Consider the following 20,178-nt stretch of genomic DNA (forward strand, 5'->3'; position numbering starts at 1 on the left):
ATCAGTAGGTGGGATGTCTGCAGAAATCATTGTGGTTTGAAGTTGTCTCTTTCTTGTAAATGCCAGGTTTATACACAAAAAGGGTGATACAGTTGAGTCTGCAAACTTGTTGTACAAAATATATTATCTCTCTTTTTTTTTTTGGTAAAAAATTTGTGAAACCTGTGTCTGATCTAGGGGATAGAAGAGAGAGCACTTGTTATGTGAACCTCCAAGCTCCTGCCACCCCCCTGACACAACTGGGTACAAAGTTCAAAGAATTTCCAAAATCTCAGTCCAGAGAATGTTTCAGGCATGATCCGCACTCTGGACCATCCATCTGCAGCCAATAAACCTGCTTCCTGAAAATTCCTTGGGTGTCCAGCCTCTTCTGTCCTACTTCAGAATGCATGTGGAATCCTGAAAAGAGACGACATTAGGAATGTAGGAACTTACATATATATGCTAGCAAGGTAGACCTGGATCCTACAGGGGAGAACCAACACTTGAGGACTGAATATAAGAAAGTGATATAATAAAATCTGCATTTTTGAAAATTTGCTATCTTTAGGCTGAGGTTCTGGGCTGTTGAGTTATTTGATGCCAGAATTAAGCTCCTTCTCTTTTCCTCTCATGTGTTGTAAGCTCTCCAATTAACTTTAAGAAGAAGGTGAATTAAAATTAATTGTATTATCGGGATCCTTTGAGAATTCCACAATTCCCCTTGGGCATACTTCCAGTGTCTCATGGTCTTAGAAGATCATGGCAGGAAATCTCTGTTTAAACTAATGTGACCAGAATTTAAAGCTAATTAATGGCCTGCTATTTCACTTGGGTAGACAATCAATTATAATCATATTTTGTTTTTAATTGTATGTGTCCAAACCAAACTTTTGGGTTTTTAATAAGCCTTATATCCCCAAAGAGTGTAACAATTCCCTGGGATTCTACCATGTATTTGGCATTTCCTTACTCATGCCCTGTGCTGATAGCATACTTCCTTGGAGACTTTCCTCAATTGTTTATAGAATTATGACAAAGTCTGTGTTAAATGTCATATAGCTTTTATGAGCCATAGAAACAGTGTGTAATTAAATGTACTACACTCAATGTAATTAAATGTAGAAAAAAAACATATACTAGATTGTAGAGCCCATCCCAAGAAATCAGAACATGAAAATTCCCCAGCCAAAGTGTATTTGAAAGATGTGGTGGGAGTTCTATGGCAATGACCTTGTTTGGCAACAGATCCAGTGAATTCTGAAGGATCCTATATCTATCATATGCCCATATTAAAACAGTGAGGGGGCTAGGGGGGTTCAATAATGGATGTGGGTAGTAGGTGCAGGCCTTCCCCACCAGATGTTTATTTCTTGTAGTCATCAGCCTTGTATAACAGAGATCTGAAGGACAGACATGGGTTATGTCAGGTGAAGAGTCTGAACCATCAGCAGCATATGTGAAGAGCCAGGCTTTCTTGCTGAGGATAGAGAGGAAAAAAACAACAATAATAAAGAAAACAGTGAAACCTCTTTTGAGGGAAATGTGGCTACATTCACCAAAATTTAAAGTGCTCACATTTTTCTACTCAACACTTTCACTTTCAGATATTCTTGTATATTTTTCAAACCTCTATGTACACTAATAATCTTTCAACAATGTTTGTTATAATTGGATCCTAGAAACAAATAGTAGTCCATTAATACGTGACTGATTAAATAAATCATGGGTTGTATTCCCAGAGAGTGGAAAATGACATAGCTCTTAAGAAGAATTGAGATAAATATACACACCCTGATGAGGAACAATGTTTAAGAGATAGTACCAAGTGAACTAAGTAAAGTACTTTTAGTAGGGCAAGATTGGTGTGTTGTCATTTGTATAAAAATGTGTTTATACATATATTTGTAAGTGCATATATTTTTCTCTTTAAACTAGTAATAGTGGTTCTCTTGAGGAGAATTTAATTTCTTGGGATGGAAATAGTTATTTTTATTATTTATCATAAAATGTCATTTTAATTTATTGTATAGTATATTTATTAATTTACTGTATAGTATTTATAATGCTATTATAAATAAATAATTATTATAGGTTGCTATTTTTTTCTATGTGGATGGATTACTTAAGTAAAAAAAAGGCTTTGGGGGATGGAATCAATATACTACTGTTTCTGACTTTAACACATCACCAATAACAGGTGACAGGTGAGATAGTTATTGCTGATTTGAACACATTAGGACAAAAAGATATCTGACTTCATATTTCTTTTGTTTTCCCTATAACAATAAAAAGACATTTTAATCCCCTGTTCAAGTTGAATCTCTTCACAGGGGTCTGTCCTTGGCCTTCCCTATTGATTGATTAGTCCTTTTGTCCTAGAAAATGAAAACCAAAAGCCTAATAGCTCTTTCTTAAATGAGCAACCCCTTCAGTTCCTAGTCTCCCTCTCTTCTTTTCTTTGGAGCCATCCCTGTGGTCTACCCTGTTCTGCTTCCCAGTGCCATTCACTCTTCAACTTGCAACATTCTGCCCTCCTTCATAACTTTGTTGAATTTTTGCCAGGGTCAAAATTAATTTTTTTGTGGTTAAATAAATTTTAAACTGTGATTTCTTATTTCGTTGGACTTTTCAGTGGTATTTGGCCAGGCTGACCACTTTCTCAAAGAAAATACAAAGAAAACTCCATTTTCTTTGCTTTTATATTAGTGCATTCATCTGTTTTCCTCTGTCCTTTCCTTTCCTCACTTCACTTTTTTGTGATCCTGTACTTTTCCCCTATGTATTTCTTTATGTTTTTTATAGCATTGCTGATGACCTGACATCAGATTTTTTTCTCTTTTCTTGGATGTGTTCCTTAGGCAGTCTGGCCCTAAGTTCAAATACCCTTTCTATTTAAAACTTCTAATATTTAATAAATTCATTACCCTCTTCTGAGCTTGAACCTCATTTCCTACTTTTTCTAGATGCCTCTGCTTAAAAGTGAAGCATCATATCTACCACAGAACCCATCATATTACCTCAAATTATCTATGGTTTCCCAGATCACTAAATAAATTACATTTGGGGAGAAATTTGTATTCTATGATATTAACAGTGGATGGAAAAGTGTCTGGTGAATAGGATGGTTCAACAAACGTTTGACTGAATGATTGAATGAAGGAATGATGGCATATGTGAAAAATATCATCAAATACCTGGGACAGGACATTTTGAAGTATCTACAATAAGATATTGAGAGACTGTAAATGATCTCAAGGTCATAAAATTAGGTTACATCTTTAGTTAAAAAATAAAAGGATTTAATCAAGCATTTAATTCCCTGTGCTAAATTTCTTTCTGCTAAAAATATCATTTATGTTTCCTTTACCAAACTCTGAATGGTATAGCAATGTATTTGTGAAATACAATAATTTAAGGATGGAAACATGAGTAAAAAAATAAAAAGGAAGAAATAAAATTTGGCAAAATAGCTAGCAAATCTTTCTGGGAGCAAGTTAAAACTTTGTCAAAACTTTAACAATGGTCTTGAGAACATACATGACCCTTTTCCAGGAAGAAGTGTTCTGGAGCAGGTTGTATATAATACTTATATTTTTCAGTGCATTTTTTTGCTATAGAAGATTTGTACATTTTTTAAAATGTTTTAATTGGATACAAAATGAGAACCCATGGTTTTTATAGCTTTTTAAGTTAAAAGGACCTATGCATAAAAGCTTAAAGTATTATAATAAACTTACACTTGTAATTTTTTTCACATTATTTTAATAAATATTGAATTGCATAAAGAAAAGGGGGCTTTAAAGAAAGATTGAAGTAGTTGTTAGTCTGTTAGTCTGTCTGTTAGTTTAGTCTGTTCATCAGTATTTTGCAACATTAACCATTATCTCCCTGGCACCTTGAAGTTAGGTGGTTAAAAGATTACACCTAATTGCCCAGAGATGTGTGGGTGACTGTAATATGTAATTTCCATATGGGAGTTTTAAAAGCCAGCATGTGGTCTGCTGAAGGATGGTGAGCTTCTGTTAGCAAGGACAAAAAATGATGGGCAGAAAGAGCAGCATGTGTGAAGCCATGGTGGTTAGGAATTCATGCTACAAACCCCCCAAAAGGTGAAATAGAGCAATTATATAATATTTTAAGAATTTTGTTCTGTGTGAAGAGAGAGCCTACAGAATGGGAAAAAGTCTTTGCCACCTGTATCTCAGAGAATTAATCTCCAGGGTATACAAAGAACTAAAAAAAACTTACCACCAACCCCCCCCCCAAATAACCCAATCAATAAATGGATGAAGGAACTCAACAGGTACTTCTCAGAAAAAGAAATATGATCAGTCAACAAGGATATGAGAAAATGTTCATCATCTCTAGCAATTAGAAAAATGCAAATCAAGACTAAGATTTCATCTTATTCCAGTCAGAATGGCAATTATCAAGAACACAAGCAATATTAAATGTTGGCGAGGATGTGGGGGAAAAGGGACATTCATACATTGCTGGTGGGACTGCAAATTGGTGCAACCACTCTGGAAATCAGTATGGAGATTCCTCAGAAAACTTGAAATGGAACCACCATTTGACCCAGTTATCACACTCCTTGGATTATACTTGAAGGACTTAAAATCAGCATATTATAGTGATGCAGCCACATCAATGTTTTTAGCAGCTCAAGTCACAGTAGCTAAGCTATGGACCAACCTAGGTACCCTTCAACAGATGAATGAATAAAGAAAATGTGGTTTATATTCACAATGGAATATTACTCAGACATAAAGAAGAATGAAATTATGGCATTTGCCAGCAAAATAAGCCAATTCTCAAAATACCAAAAGCCAAAAGTTCTCTCTGATATGCAAGTGCTAACAAAAAATAAGGATGCGGAGAAGAAAAATAGGAATTCATTGTATTAGACAAAGGACAATAAAGGGAAAAGAAGAGTGATGGGAATAGGGAAGACAGTAGGATGAATCAGATTTACTTTTCTGTGTTCATATAACGAATACACAACCAGTGTAACTTCACACCATGTACAACCACAAGATTGGGAAGTTATATTCCATGTATATGTAATGTGTCAAAATACACTCTACTGTCATGTATAACTAAAAAGAACAAATACAAAATTAAAAAAGAGTTTGTTTCTGTTAATGGATCTAGCTTAATTCTATAACATCTAATAAAGTGAATTTTATAAATTCACTCTACATTTTAATTAAACTTTATTTTATAATTTTTTGTTTTCTGTGACTGACTTTAATAACAATTTTACTCTACTTACCATTTCAGGTTTTATAAGCTTTTGAAATTACCCTAAGTCCAACTTCCTGCAGCTGGGCTTACAGTTCCTTTTTTACTGCTGTTAATTGAATGGGGTTGGGGTGGACAGTTCTTTCTAAATTTTTTTTTTCTGTAGCTATGCCCATTTGATTCAATGTCCTCAAAGGAGCTTGTCTCTAACCTTTTGCATTACCCCACCACCATTCCACACTATTGCCCACTGTATAATATTGCCAGCTGTATAAGGTTTTTTTTTTTCTGTCTGCTTTTCAGGTTTTAGTTCAAACTAAAGGAAGAATGATGAAGCTTTCTTAAACACAGAAAGCTATAATATTATAGTTTTTTAAACAAATTGTATCTGAATAAGACCCAATGGTGATTTATTGGTAAATTTATTTACTGACATTCACTTTCTATTTCCTCCAGGTAAGTTCTCAGTCTCTATAAAAATTATTTTCTTAATTCTTCCTATAATTTTTAAAAGACTTCTTTTTTATTTATTTTTTAATTTTTTTTATTGGTTGTTCAAAACATTACATAGTTCTTGATATATCATATTTCACACTTTGATTCAAGTGGGTTATGAACTCCCATTTTTACCCCGTATACAGATTGCAGAGTCACATCAGTTACACTTCCACTGATTTACATATTGCCATACTAGTGTCTGTTGTATTCTGCTGCCTTTCCTATCCTCTACTATCCCCCCCTCAAGACTTCTTTTTGAAAAGAATTTATTTATTTTATTTTTATTAGTTTTTGATAAATATTTATTTTGTTTATTTATATGTGGTGCTGAGAATGAAACCCAGTGCCTCACACATGCTAGGCAAGTGCTCTACCACTGAACCATAACCCCAACCCTCTTTCTCTTCCAATAATTTTACAATAAGATTTTTGAAGGCAATAAAAGAACAAATCACTTGTCAATACAGTCATTCACAGATTGTTTTCTTTAAATCAAAATGTTAATATTTGATGTAACCAGTCACATTGTTTTTCTGCAACTGATTCCCTCCCCCCCAAAAAAAGTAGATCAAAAATGAAAGAAGTTTATTTATTGTTCACTTAAAATACAAATGAGTGTTCCTTATGGCAGATTCTTCAAGTGGTGATTCTTGAACTCGGACCCTTTATATTTGGCCTTATTTTTGCTTGATTCTCTTTGATAAGTGAATTCTAGCACTACTGTGGCTCAGTTGTATCAGAAATTATTGAGAATGTTGCATGGGTAAGGATTGTGGTGCTGAACATCAATTCTAATTACAATCAGTGATCTAGAACTCAGGCACAGGACATATGATTCTTGACCAAGATTCTAAAAACAAACATTGGAGAAAGACAGCCTTTTTTTTTGTTAAATGGTGCTGGGGAAGCTGATTTTCCACAAGTAAAAGAATGAAACCAGACCCTTATTTCTCACCCTGCATAAAAATAAATTCAACAATAATCAAAGACCAGGAATTATACCAGAAAACTATGCAACTTCCAGAAGAAAATGTAAGATCAACACTCCAGTATATAGGTGTAGGTAATGACTTTCTCAATAGAACCCCTGAGACTCAGGAAATAATATCAAGAGTTAATAAATGGGATAGCATCAAATTAAAAAAAAAACTTTGAACAGCAAAGAAAACAAGATTGTAAGAAAGAATGTACAGAATGGAACAAAATCTTTCATTGCTATTCTTCTGACACAATTAATATTCTAGGATATACAAAGAACTAAAACAAGAAACAACAGCAACAAAAGAAAAAACCCAATTAATAAATGAGCAAATGAATTGAATGGACACTTCTCAAAAGAAGAAATACAAATGGCCAACAAACATATGAAAAAACACTCAACATCATTAGCAATTAGGGAAATTCAAATTAAAACTACACTGAGATTTCATCTCACTCCAGTCAGAAAGGCACCCATAAAGGATACAAACAGTAATAAATGTTGGAGAGGATGTGGAGAAAAAACACTTTTAACACTGTTGGTGGGACTGTAAATTAGTATAACCACTATGGAAATGAGTGTGGAGGTTCCTCAAAAGACTAGGAAAGGAAGCACCACGTGACCCAGCTATACTACTCTCCAGTATTTATCCTAAGGGATTAAAGTCATCATATTAGAGTGATACATGCATATCCATGTTTACAGTAACACAACTCCCATCAGCTGAACTATGGAACCAGCCTTGGAGTCCATCAATAGACGAATGGAAAAAAGTAAATATAGTATATGTACATAATGAAATTTTATTCAGTTCATAAAGAAAAATGAAATTTATGTCATTTGTGAGAAAGTAAATGGAACTTGAGAATATTATATTAAGTAAAACAAGCCAAACTCAGAAGGTCAAGGGTTCTATGTTTTTCCTCATATGTGAAAGCTAAAGAGGAAAAAGGAAAACAAAGTTGGGGAGAATCTCATGAAAATCGATCGAGGAAAGATTAGTAGAACACAGGAAAGGGATTAAGGGGAGGAGGGGAGGAAAAAGGAAAATATTGAGAAATTATATTGCCCAAATTATATTATTAGATTGGGTGCATGTATGAATATGTAACAACAAATCCCACCATTATGTACAATTGTAATGTACCAATAAAAAATGTGGGAAAAAAAGAACTCAGGCAAATGATCATCTAACTCCATAGGATGCATAGAAAGCTGATGTAGATTTGAAGAAAATATTGATTTTTGTCTGTCTCACAACTGATGTCTTAACTTCTTGTTTGACTAATATCTATTTTTTTATCTATATATGATGATTAAGAGTTTATAAGGAATGGAGATTGGTAGCTCTGGATATCTGGGAATCAGAGTCATTCTGGATTTAGTGGATGAGCACTTTAAACTGACATTTGGGCAACATGAATGGAGAACTCTAGGTTTAGGTTTTTAAGATTAATGTTTGAATATAATGGTGTACATCTCATGTCAGAAATATTTTGTTATATAGGAGGTAATTTAAAATTTTTTTTTTGTGGTACTATGGATCAAATCTAGGGCTTCATTGTAAAAGGTAATTTATTAAGATTAGAAGAGGAGGGGATTTCAGATGGGGAAGGAAGCGGTACAGTCCCATCCCCTACAAGGGACACTCCACTAAGGCAATCAGCGGCCACCATCTTGGAGAGCTGAAGTATCCACCGCCACTCTCCGACAGATTGCAACAACAAAACAGGTGTGTGTCACGCAGCTCAGCCCCCATACATAGGGGGATTTCCTAGAATTTCCGGGGGAGGGAGTATCAGAGTGAGCCTGCATAAAGACTAAGGGGAAACTAGAGGCACCTGACCTTCAACCCCCCCTCCCAACAGCAGCCAAAACAAAACCTGTCTAGCCAGCACTGGGGGAGGGGCAAGCAGAAAAAATCAAAACCATAGAGGGCCGGGGATCCCAAAAGCCAACTGTGTGACCCCGGAGATCCAGGCTGTCTGATTCGCGCGGCCTGCCCCGCGGCTACAGAAGGCGTGGCGCTGCAGAGAAGGGATTAACTAGCAAGCAGGGAAATAAGTGGCTGCGAAACAGTGGAATCCCGCCAGCCAAGCCCGCACTGACCCCTGGGCTGAGTACGGCATTTCAGACGGGGAAGGAAGCGGTACAGTTCTATCCCCCACAAGGGATAGTGGGGGATAGAACTGTACCGGGGTTCCCAATAGCCACCCTCCACACCCAACAAACGGCAGGCCCAGAGTACAGTTTGAACTGCCGAGAACCATCACTCAGGGGAAATCTGGTCTAGCAGGAGAAACCAAGACTAGCAGGAGAAACCAGGGGACTAGAGGCAAGGCCCTCGTGACTGGGCAGCTGTAAACTGCAGGCCTGCCGGCGACAGTTCACCCACTGCCCGCATAACTGGGTGGTAGGAGAACGCCCGCCCACTGGCGACTGATCACCTGCCCGCGGCCTGTGATACTGGGCGGCTGGAGACTGCCTGCCTGCCGCGACCGGGAGCTGAAACCAAACAGAGACAGTCCAGTCACACCCCCCCATCAGGACACCCCGGCAAGGAGACGGGGGCCCGTCATAGCAGAGTAGTGTCGTCACTGGAGCTCGGACGTCGGAATTCCTTCCCAGTGGAATCCACGTTAGCAGGCATAGTTTAACAACACAAAGGAGAGACATCAGAGTAATACAGAAACAAAACAAATCTATAGAAGAGAGCAGAAACACGACAATCAAATAGAGCTGGAAAGTAACATGGACAACATGAGAAAACAAGGGAAAAAAGGATTACAAACAATGCAAGACAACTCAATTCTACAGGAGGACATAGAAACATCAGAAACAGGGATAGGGAAAGAACTCAAGGCATACCTAACTCGAATGGAAAGGAATATTAGAGAAGACATGAGACAGCAAGTCCAAGAAATAAAAGTATATTTTGAAAATGAATTAAAGAAACAAATTCAAATGGCAAAGAACGAGCTCTACCAGGAGATAGAGATCTTAAAAAAAAATCAAACAATAATCCTAGAATTGCAGGAAACTATAAACCAAATTAAAAACTCAAACGAGAATATTACAAATAGACTTGATCAAGTAGAAGTCAGAACATCAGATAATGAAGACAAGGTTTATCAACTTGAAAAGAATATAGTCAACACAGAAAAGATGCTTAAATCCCACGAGCAATCTATTCAAGAGATATGGGATGGCATAAAAAAAAACAAATTTGGGAGTCATAGGGATAGAAGAAGGCACAGAGATTCAAACCAAAGGAATGGACAGCATATTAAATGAAATAATTCTAGAAAACTTCCCAGAGATGAAAGATGGAATGGATTGCCAAATCCTGGAAGCCTACAGGACCCCAAACATTCAAAACCATAATAGACCAACTCCAAGACATATAATTATGAAGATAGCCAACGTACAGAACAAGGAGAGAATATTAAAAGCTATGAGAGAAAAGAGGCAGATAACATTCAGGGGTAAACCAATTAGGTTAACGACCGATTTCTCATCACAGACTTTGAAAGCGAGAAGATCCTGGAACAATGTATTTCAAACGCTGAAAAATAATGGATTCCAACCAAGAATACTGTATCCAGCAAAATTGAGCTTCAAATTTGACAATGAAATTAAAATCTTTCATGATAAACAAAAGCTAAAAGAATTCGCAGCAAGAAAACCAGCTCTGCAAAGCATTTTGAGCAAAACACTACAAGAAGAGGAATTGAAAAATAGTGCCCAAAACTAACAGCAGGAGGTATCTCAGTAAAGGGGGAGGAAAGTAACCAAAAAGTAAAACTAGCCAAACTAAAATAAATAAATAAAGAAGCATGACTGGAAGTACAAATCATATTTCAATTATAACCTTAAATGTTAATGGCCTAAACGCACCAATCAAGAGACATAGGCTAGTAACCTGGATCAAAAAAACAAATCCAACAATATGCTGCCTTCAGGAGACTCATATGATAGGAAAAGACATACACAGGCTGAAGGTAAAAGGTTGGGAAAAATCATACCACTCACATGGCCCTCGGAAGCAAGCAGGAGTGGCCATACTCATATCGAATAAAATCAACTTCAAACCTAAGTTAATCAAGAAGGATAAAGAAGGACACTATATACTGTTAAAAGGAACCATCCACCAACAAGACATAACAATCATCAATTTGTATGTACCAAACAATGGAGCTGCAACGTTCATAAAACAAACTCTCCTCAAGTTCAAGAGTCAAATAGACCACAACACAATAATTATGGGTGACTTCAACACACCGCTCTCGCCATTAGACAGATCCTCTAGACAAAAACTGAATAAAGAAACTATAGAACTCAACAGCACAATCAATAACCTAGACTTAACCGACATATATAGAATATATCAACCATCATCAAGTGGATACACGTTCTTCTCAGCAGCACATGGATCCTACTCAAAGATAGACCATATATTATGCCATAAGGCAACTCTTAGTAAATATAAAGGCGTGGAGATAATACCCTGCACCTCTGATCATAATGGAATGAAATTGGAAATCAATGATAAAAGAAGGAAGGAAAAATCCTACATCACATGGAAAATGAACAATATGTTATTGAATTATCAATGGCTTATAGAAGACATAAAGGAGGAGATGAAAAAATTCTTAGAGTCAAATGATAATACAGCCACAACATACCGGAATCTATGAGACACAATGAAAGCAGTTTTAAGAGGGAAATTCATTTCTTGGAGTTCTTACCTCAAAAAAAGAAAAAAACAACAAATAAATGAACTCACACAACACCTCAAAAACCTAGAAAAGGAAGAGCAAAACAACAGCAAATGTAGTAGAAGACAAGAAATAATTAAAATTAGAGTAGAAATCAACGAAATTGAAACAAAAGAAACCATTGAAAAAATTGATAAAACTAAAAGTTGGTTCTTTGAAAAAATAAATAAGATAGACAAGCCCTTAGCCATGCTAACGAAAAGAAGAAGAGAGAGAACTCAAATTACTAACATATGGGATGAAATAGGCAATATCACAACAGACACTACAGAAATACAGAAGATAATTAGAAAGTATTTTGAAACCCTATATTCCAATAAAATAGAATATAGTGAAGATATCGATAAATTTCTTAAGGCATATGATTTGCCCAGATTGAGACAGGAAGACACACACAATTTAAACAGACCAATAACAAAGGAAGAAATAGAAGAAGCCATCAAAAGACTACCAACCAAGAAAAGCCCTGGACCGGATGGGTATACAGCGGAGTTCTACAAAACCTTCAAAGAAGAATTAATACCAATACGTTTCAAGCTATTTCAAGAAATAGAAAAAGAAGGAGCTCTTCCAAATTCATTCTATGAGGCCAACATCACTTTGATCCCAAAACCAGACAAAGATACTTCAAAGAAAGAAAACTACAGACCAATATCTCTAATGAACTTGGATGCAAAAATTCTCAATAAAATTCTGGCGAATCGAATACAAAAACATATCAGAAAACTTGTGCACCATGATCAAGTAGGATTCATTTCTGGGATGCAAAGCTGGTTCAATATACGGAAATCAATAAATGCTATTCACCACATCAATAGACTTAAAGACAAGAACCATATGATCATCTTGATGGATGCAGAAAAAGCATTTGACAAAGTACAACATCCCTTTATGTTCAAAACACTAGAAAAACTAGGGATAACAGGAACTTACCTCAACATTGTAAAAGCTATATATGCTAAACCTGAGGCTAGCATCATCCTAAATGGAGAAAAACTGAAGGCATTCCCTCTAAAATCTGGAACAAGAAGGGATGCCCTCTATCACCACTTCTATTCAATTTAGTTCTCGAAGTACTAGCCAGAGCAATTAGACAGACAAAAGAAATTAAAGGCATAAAAATAGGAAAAGAAGAAATTAAATTATCGCTATTTGCGGATGACATGATAATGTACTTAACAGACCCAAAAGAGTCTACAAAGAAGCTGCTAGAATTAATAAATGAATTCAGCAAAGTGGCAGGTTATAAAATCAACACGCATAAATCGAAGGCATTCCTGTATATCAGCAACAAAACCTCTGAAATGGAAATAAGGAAAACCACTCCATTCACAATATCCTCAAAGAAAATAAGATACTTGGGAATCAACCTAACAAAAGAGGTGAAAGATTTATACAATGAAAACTACAGAACCCTAAAGAGAGAGATAGAAGAAGATCTCAGAAGATGGAAAAATATACCCTGTTCATGGATAGGCAGAACTAACATCATCAAAATGGCGATATTACCCAAAGTTCTCTACAGGTTTAATGCGATGCCAATCAAAATCCCAACGCCATTTCTTGTAGAAATAGAGAAAGCAATCATGAAATTCATATGGAAAAACAAAAGACCCAGAATAGCAAAAGCAATTCTAAGCAGGAAGTGTGAATCTGGAGGTATAGCGATACCAGAGGTCAAACTGTACTACAAAGCAATAGTAACAAAAACAGCATGGTACTGGTACCAAAACAGGCAGGTGGACCAATGGTACAGAATAGAGGACACAGAGACTAATCCACAAAGTTACAACTATCTTATATTTGATAAAGGGGCTAAAAGCATGCAATGGAGGAAGGATAGCATCTTCAACAAATGGTGCTGGGAAAATTGGAAATCCATATGCAACAAAATGAAATTGAATCCCTTTCTCTCGCCATCCACAAAAGTTAACTCAAAATGGATCAGGGAGCTAGATATCAAATCAGAGACACTGCGTCTGATAGAAGAAAAAGTTGGCTACGATCTACATATTGTGGGGTCGGGCTCCAAATTCCTTAATAGGACACCCATAGCACAAGAGTTAATAACAAGAATAAACAAAATGGGACTTACTTAAACTAAAAAGTTTTTTCTCAGCAAGAGAAACAATAAAAGAGGTAAATAGAGACCCTACATCCTGGGAACAAATTTTTACCCCCCACACCTCAGATAGAGCCCTAATATCCAGAATGTACAAATAACTCAAAAAATTAAACAATAAGATAACAAATAACCCAATCAACAAATGGGCCAAGGACCTGAACAGACACTTCTCAGAGGAGGACATACAATCAATCAACAAGTACATGAAAAAATGCTCACCATCTCTAGCAATCAGAGAAATGCAAATCAAAACCACCCTAAGTTACCATCTCACTCCAGTAAGATTGGCAGCCATTATGAAGTCAAATAACAATAAGTGTTGGTGGGGATGTGGGGAAAAGGGTACACTTGTACACTGCTAGTGGGGCTGCAAAATGGTGAGGCCAATTTGGAAAGCAGTATGGAGATTCCTGGGAAAGCTGGGAATGGATCCACCATTTGACCCAGCTATCGCACTTCTCGGACTATTCCCTGAGGACCTTAAAAGAGCGCACTATAGGGATACGGCTGCATCAATGATTATAGCGGCACAATTCACAATAGCTAGACTGTGGAACCAACCTAGATGCCCCTCAATAGATGAATGGATAAAAAATGTGGCATCTATACACAATGGAGTATTATGCAGCACTAAGAAATGACAAAATCATAGAATTGGCAGGGAAATGGATGGCATTAGAGCAGATTATGCTAAGCGAAGCTAGCCAAGCCCTAAAAAACAAATGCCAAATGTCTGCTTTGATATAAAGAGAGCAACTAAGAACATAACAGGAAGGAAGAGCATGAGGAAAAGACTATAGTAAACAAAGACGAATGGGGGGAGAGAAACGGAGAGAGAAGGGAAAGCATACGGAAATGGTAGGAGACCTTCAATGATACATAAAATTATAAGAGGTCATGAGGGGCAAGGGGGAGGGAAAAAAAGGGAGAGAATTGAACAACAGCAGGGGAGGTAGAGAGGGAAGAGGGGAGGGGAGGGGAGGGGAGGGGGGATAGTAGGGGATAGGAAAGGTAGCAGAATACAACAGTCACTAATATGGCATTATGTAAAAATGTGTATATGTAGCAGATGTGATTCTGCAATCTGTATTTGGGGTGAAAATGGGAGTTCAAAACACAATTTGAGTCAAATGTATGAAAGATGATATATCATGAGCTCTGTAATGCTTTAAATAATCTATAAAAAAAAAGAAGAGGAAACTCTGGAAGGAACACAACTGTTCTGACAGCCTGGAATATGTGTGAGTGTGCTAACGCATATGCATGTATGCATATCTATGTAGCTTTTATCTCAAGTGCAATAATTACTGAAAAGAAACACATTCAGGTATGTATCATACACATTAATTGTTCCTACAGCCTCAGGATTGAGGTCTCCCAACATAGGGCCTCAGAGTCTAGGGATAAGTTACGGGGAATAGAGAGATTTGTGACATGTTTTCGTCTATGAGTGAAACTTTTGAAGAAAATTTTCTGAGGGACTGATTCTTCACATTGCTGAGCTGCATTTAGGCTCTGTGGGGATGGGTGTGGTAACAGACCATGAGCAGCAATGTCTTAATCATGTCTCTCTGTCCATTTTGCTTTATATGTTGAATGAAAAAGGAGCATAAATTTCCCTGATTATTCTTTACAAACAGCTTTCCTATCATATAAACCTTATTAAGACAGAGAATTAAGAAATTTTTTTGGATAAATTGTTGTTTGCTTTTTCAGGTCATCTTCCAAAGGATTATAATCCTACCAGAGGAAAATGAGTAAAGACTATGGCAATAATTTAGATGACTAACCCTCTGGTTTCCACTTCTCTTTCACACAGATCATAGCATAGTCTACTTCCAACTACTGTGTAGTGTGCAGGGGAGGAAAACTTTGTAAATAGTAGTTTATTTCAAGAAATATAACATTCATATTCAAAACAGTGAGCTGTGCATCATCTGTTGGGATCTGAGAGGTACCCAAATTCCAGAGCAAGATGGGAGTATGTTATCCACAGAGTGGGGCTATTGTGCAGGGAGTGACTTCCTCCTTCCTGTGGGGAATCCATTTCCTCCTTCCTGTGGGGAATCCAAAATCCTCCTTTCTGTGGGGAATCCCAGGTAGAGTGAAATCTGTGGCAGATGAAAAGCGAAGCCTTGCATTTCCCCTGTTCTTCTCCTCTGCCCCTTGGCGGGGTATGTAATAACCACTGGTGATTTAAAAGAAGGGAGATTAGGTTTCTATCTTTGCACTTCTTCTGAGTCCAGTCCTGGTTTGTTTCTATACATTTCACTCTGTGCCAAGCTCTTTACACTTTTTTCCTGGGACTACTGTAATAGCTTTCAAATAGTTTCCTGCTAATTTCATTAATGTGTACCAAGTGGTCCTGAAAACTGCTGTTTCCTAAAGCTTTGGTAATTTTACTCTTTCAGTAGTTTACCTCTAGTTTTTTTTCCTTAATCAGCAAAATAAGCTTGATCTAGTCAGAACTGGCAGTGTGTCCTATGGCCCTACCTCTGTTACCTCTACTCAACAATTCTTTTGAAAGTACTCTAACTTTTATCTTTTGGATCTCTCTCTCTTCTCTCTCTCTCTCTCTCTCTCTCTCTCTCTCTCTCTCTCTCTCTCTCTCTCTCTCGTCTCCATCCAAATCTTTCCCCATATTATTATGATGTAGTAATGTTTTTCCTTCATCATTGGATTTGGAAATTCTATCTTTGCCAAGATCTATTTTTTTTCTTCACAAAATTTTTGTTATTATTTTCAGCTGATTATAATATTGGTGTCTCAGATAATAATAAAATTGTTTTTGTTACATTCCTTTGTTATTTGTCCATGACCAGCATCAGAATAAAGGTGGAGGGATGTTAGCATCTAACCCATAATCTGTATAAGCTCTCCATGAAGTTGCCACAAATGAACAGACACTCTAAGTAAAAACAGTATATAAGTTCTAAGTTAAATCTCCTCAAATATCTTCCAATCGAATTCAAATACCTAATCTCTCTGTATTTAGAAATTCTAGTCACCAACATACTGTTTAAAGTTGCTGTGAACAGAAAGTATTTGACCTGAGCTCAATAAGATCAGATTTTGCTTGTTTTATTCATCATTCTTTCCTTATTTTCTAGAACAGTGCCTGACAATAACAATGTGTAAATACATATTTATTGAGTAACTAAGAAGGAAGGAAGACAAGAGGAAAAAACAATTCATCTTTCTAAAGGGAAGATGGTAATACCACAAACTCATGTTGAAGAAAATAAAAATGTATCTCTTTTCCAAGAAGAAAACTATGTAAATATTTCTGTGGTTCTTACTATCTCTGCCACCTCAACAGGTCAGACAATGTTAGCCTTAGAAACTAATAACTCTGGGTCTGTGGGTGAGTTCATCCTCCTGGGCTTCCCCTGCTGCCGGGAGATCCAGATCTTCCTCTTTATTATCTTTTCCCTCATCTACCTGCTGACTCTCACAGGGAACACATCCATCATCTGTGCTGTGTGGTCCAGCCGGAAGCTCCACACACCCATGTACATCCTCTTGGCCAACTTCTCCTTCCTGGAAATCTGCTATGTCAGTTCTGATGTGCCCCAAATATTGGCCAACCTTATCTCCCAGACCAAGAGCATATCCTATGCTGGCTGCCTGGTCCAGTTCTACTTCTTCTTCTCCATGTGTGCTGCTGAGGGCTTATTTCTGTCAGTGATGTCTTTTGATCGATTTCTTGCCATTTGTAGACCTTTACGCTATCCCACCATAATGAGCAATCACCTGTGTGTTCGGCTAGTCATCTTCTGCTAGCTGGGTGGCTTTCTCTGGTTACTAACCCCTGTGATCCTAATATCTCAGGTGTCCTTCTGTGGTCCAAACACTATTGACCACTTTCTCTGTGATCTGGCACCTTTGCTGGCATTGTCCTGTGCTCCTATATCTGAAATTACCTTGACTTGTGGTGTCATTAGCTCTCTCATCATCTTCCTTACCTTCCTGTACATACTTGGCATACCGTCCATATGGCCTCAGATTTGGGAAGGTACAAGGCTTTCTCAACCTGTGCCTCCCACCTTTCTGTAGTGTCTCTGTTTTATGGTTCAGTCATGGTGATGTATGTTAGCCCCAGTTCTGGGCACTATCATGGGATGCAGAAATTTGTGACTTTGTTCTATGCTTTGGCAACCCCATTCTTTAATCCCATTATCTACAACTTTCGGAACAAAGATATAAAGGAGGCACTAAAGAAATTTCTCTGTGTGTTATAATAGGGAATCTATGGGACTCAAGAGTTAAATTTAATATAATCTTAATGCTTAGGAGGATGGAAGATCATGAGGCAAATGAGATCATGCTTTCCCCTTTTCCTCTTATTTTATTTTTATATGTTGGGAAGACAATTTTAAAGGATTCATTAGACCTATGATACAAATCTTAGGAAATTATTGCTATTATGTTCCTAATATGTCTGTGCCTTATAGAGACTTCTTTATTTTTGCAATTCAACTTAATATGACTTTGATATACTTCTCTATGGCTGACATTCTTCTTACCCTTTGGGTTTTTATTTCATTCTGTTGGTGTGTTTCAGCATCCTTAAATTCTGCCTTCATTGAGGCAAGTTGTGACTGAGGCAGGAAGATCACAAGTTCAAGGGCAGTCTCAACATTTAGTAAGACCCTGTCTTAAAAGAAATAAAAAGGGCTGGGTTAGTTCAGTAGTAAAGTACCCCTGGGGTCAATTTTTAGTACCCCTATTCCCACAAAAAATGTTGTTGAAAGTATTGCAAATGCACAGATACTTTACCAATAATGACCAGATGAGATTAGATTAGATTAGATGGTCAGATTAGAAAACCCCACAAAGACCAAATCTTCAACATCAGGGACATTAAAACCCTACCTTGTGTTCTTCATGATTCCAAGTATAGATTTAGGCACAATCAGGGACCTCAATAGTGTTATATTGATTTGTGACAAACCCTGTTCCCTTTTGGCTACTGATAGCACATTAGTATATGCAGGAATACGAGTGTTAGTAGGTGCGAGCCAAACAGTTATAGAATTTGTGAGGTCACTGCCAATCCAGGTCTAAGATGCACTTATTTTTCATGTGGTTCTCAATAGAACTCTGCATTGTAGGAGTTTGGGATTGGGCCTCTGATACTCTTCATGATTGTGGCATGCTTGGTGGCTAGGAAGTTTCTGTGCAAAGATACAGAATGCCTGGTTGCTGGGAAGTTTCTGTGGAAACGTGCAGAATGCCTGGCTACTGGGAAACTCCCATGTCAAAGACATGGGATGCCTGGCCACTGTAGCAATGCTCTTCAGGAGGGTTTGACCTTGATCTTAGGCACACGTATTCTGGGAATAGAAGAATTTGTTTGATAACTACAATGTTTCATCAAGCTCCTGTGCTCCTGGAGCTGCCCACCTAACAGTAACTTCAGACAATGGACTCTCTGCACAAAGCTGCACAAAGCTCCTAACGTTGCATATTGTAACTGTGAAACATAACTGCAGCATAAGGACCCTTAGTGATACTCTAAACAATAATGTGGTTATGGTACTAATGACTTAATGTAACCTATTGGTATTAATAAACGTGGCCACTTGGACAAAAATCCACTCTGCCACCTTCCCTGCCCCTGCACCTTGTCTCTGTCTCCATTTATTTATTTATTTTTAAAATATACAACAGTGGAATGCTTTACAATACTATAATTCTTTACACTGCATAAGTGTCCCCTAAACTTAATTTCTACTATCTACCCTCTTATTTTCTAGAGTAGTAACTTAATTTATAGTATAACACTTCATGAGGAAACCTTGAGTTAAATCCTGGTTCTCCGATAGGTCTAGCAGTAATATTACTTCCAAATTGTAGCCAAACTGTTGCAGCCTTCTGTTGGATATTTTTACACAAGGATCCAGTTTAAATACAAATGTTTAATCTTATATTTGTTAGTTTTTGTTTTAAAAATATTAGCTCTTACCATCCCTATTCTTCAATGGTTCTACTTACCTGTAACTGGAACTTGATATCTTAATGTTAAAATTCTACACCTTCTTGAATGCACAACTAAACTCTAGCATCTTCCCTAAAATCTTTGGTTATCTAAACTCATCATTTTTGTCCAGATTCAGCGTGCCATACCTGTGATGGCATAGTAACTTCATAAATAGTCTCTCTGGTTCTGATCCATTTCATATTCCAGAATTATCTTCTTAAACCTCCTTTCCATCAGTCCTCACCCTTATTTCCACTCTAATTGTACACAGGACAAATCCCAAATTCTTCAGTTTGTATGTAGTTCAAAGTTCCTCTCAACCTGTCCTCAAATTTTATTCATTTTTTGCTAAATGTATTTTCTACCACTGCTATTTGAAGTATTATCACCAATTGTAGAATAATCATAGCTTTATAGCCTCAACTTAAAATTGTTCAGTTCATACCTTGCCCATTTTTAAACACCGCTCATGGAAATTCTCTTGCCATCAGGCTGTTATTTTTGAAATTCACAAAGTTTTTGTGTTATGCCAAATGTTTATTTCCAGTTGGTCTGAGTTTTGGATAACTGTTGCAACACTGTTTGTGTT

At 37.0% G+C, this 20,178-nt stretch overlaps 1 pseudogene across 1 annotated transcript; it reads left to right on the plus strand.

Annotated features, from left to right (window-relative positions):
• The first annotated feature begins 16,933 nt into the window (after window positions 1-16,933).
• On the plus strand, window positions 16,934-17,847 carry LOC308646077 (olfactory receptor 11G2-like; annotated as a pseudogene). Its single transcript has one exon. The product of its transcript is annotated as an olfactory receptor 11G2-like (transcript).
• The last annotated feature ends 2,331 nt before the right edge of the window (window positions 17,848-20,178 follow it).

Source organism: Spermophilus citellus (assembly GCF_964194105.1).
Source record: "Spermophilus citellus genome assembly, chromosome: 4".
Classification (NCBI taxonomy): Eukaryota; Metazoa; Chordata; class Mammalia; order Rodentia; family Sciuridae; genus Spermophilus; species Spermophilus citellus.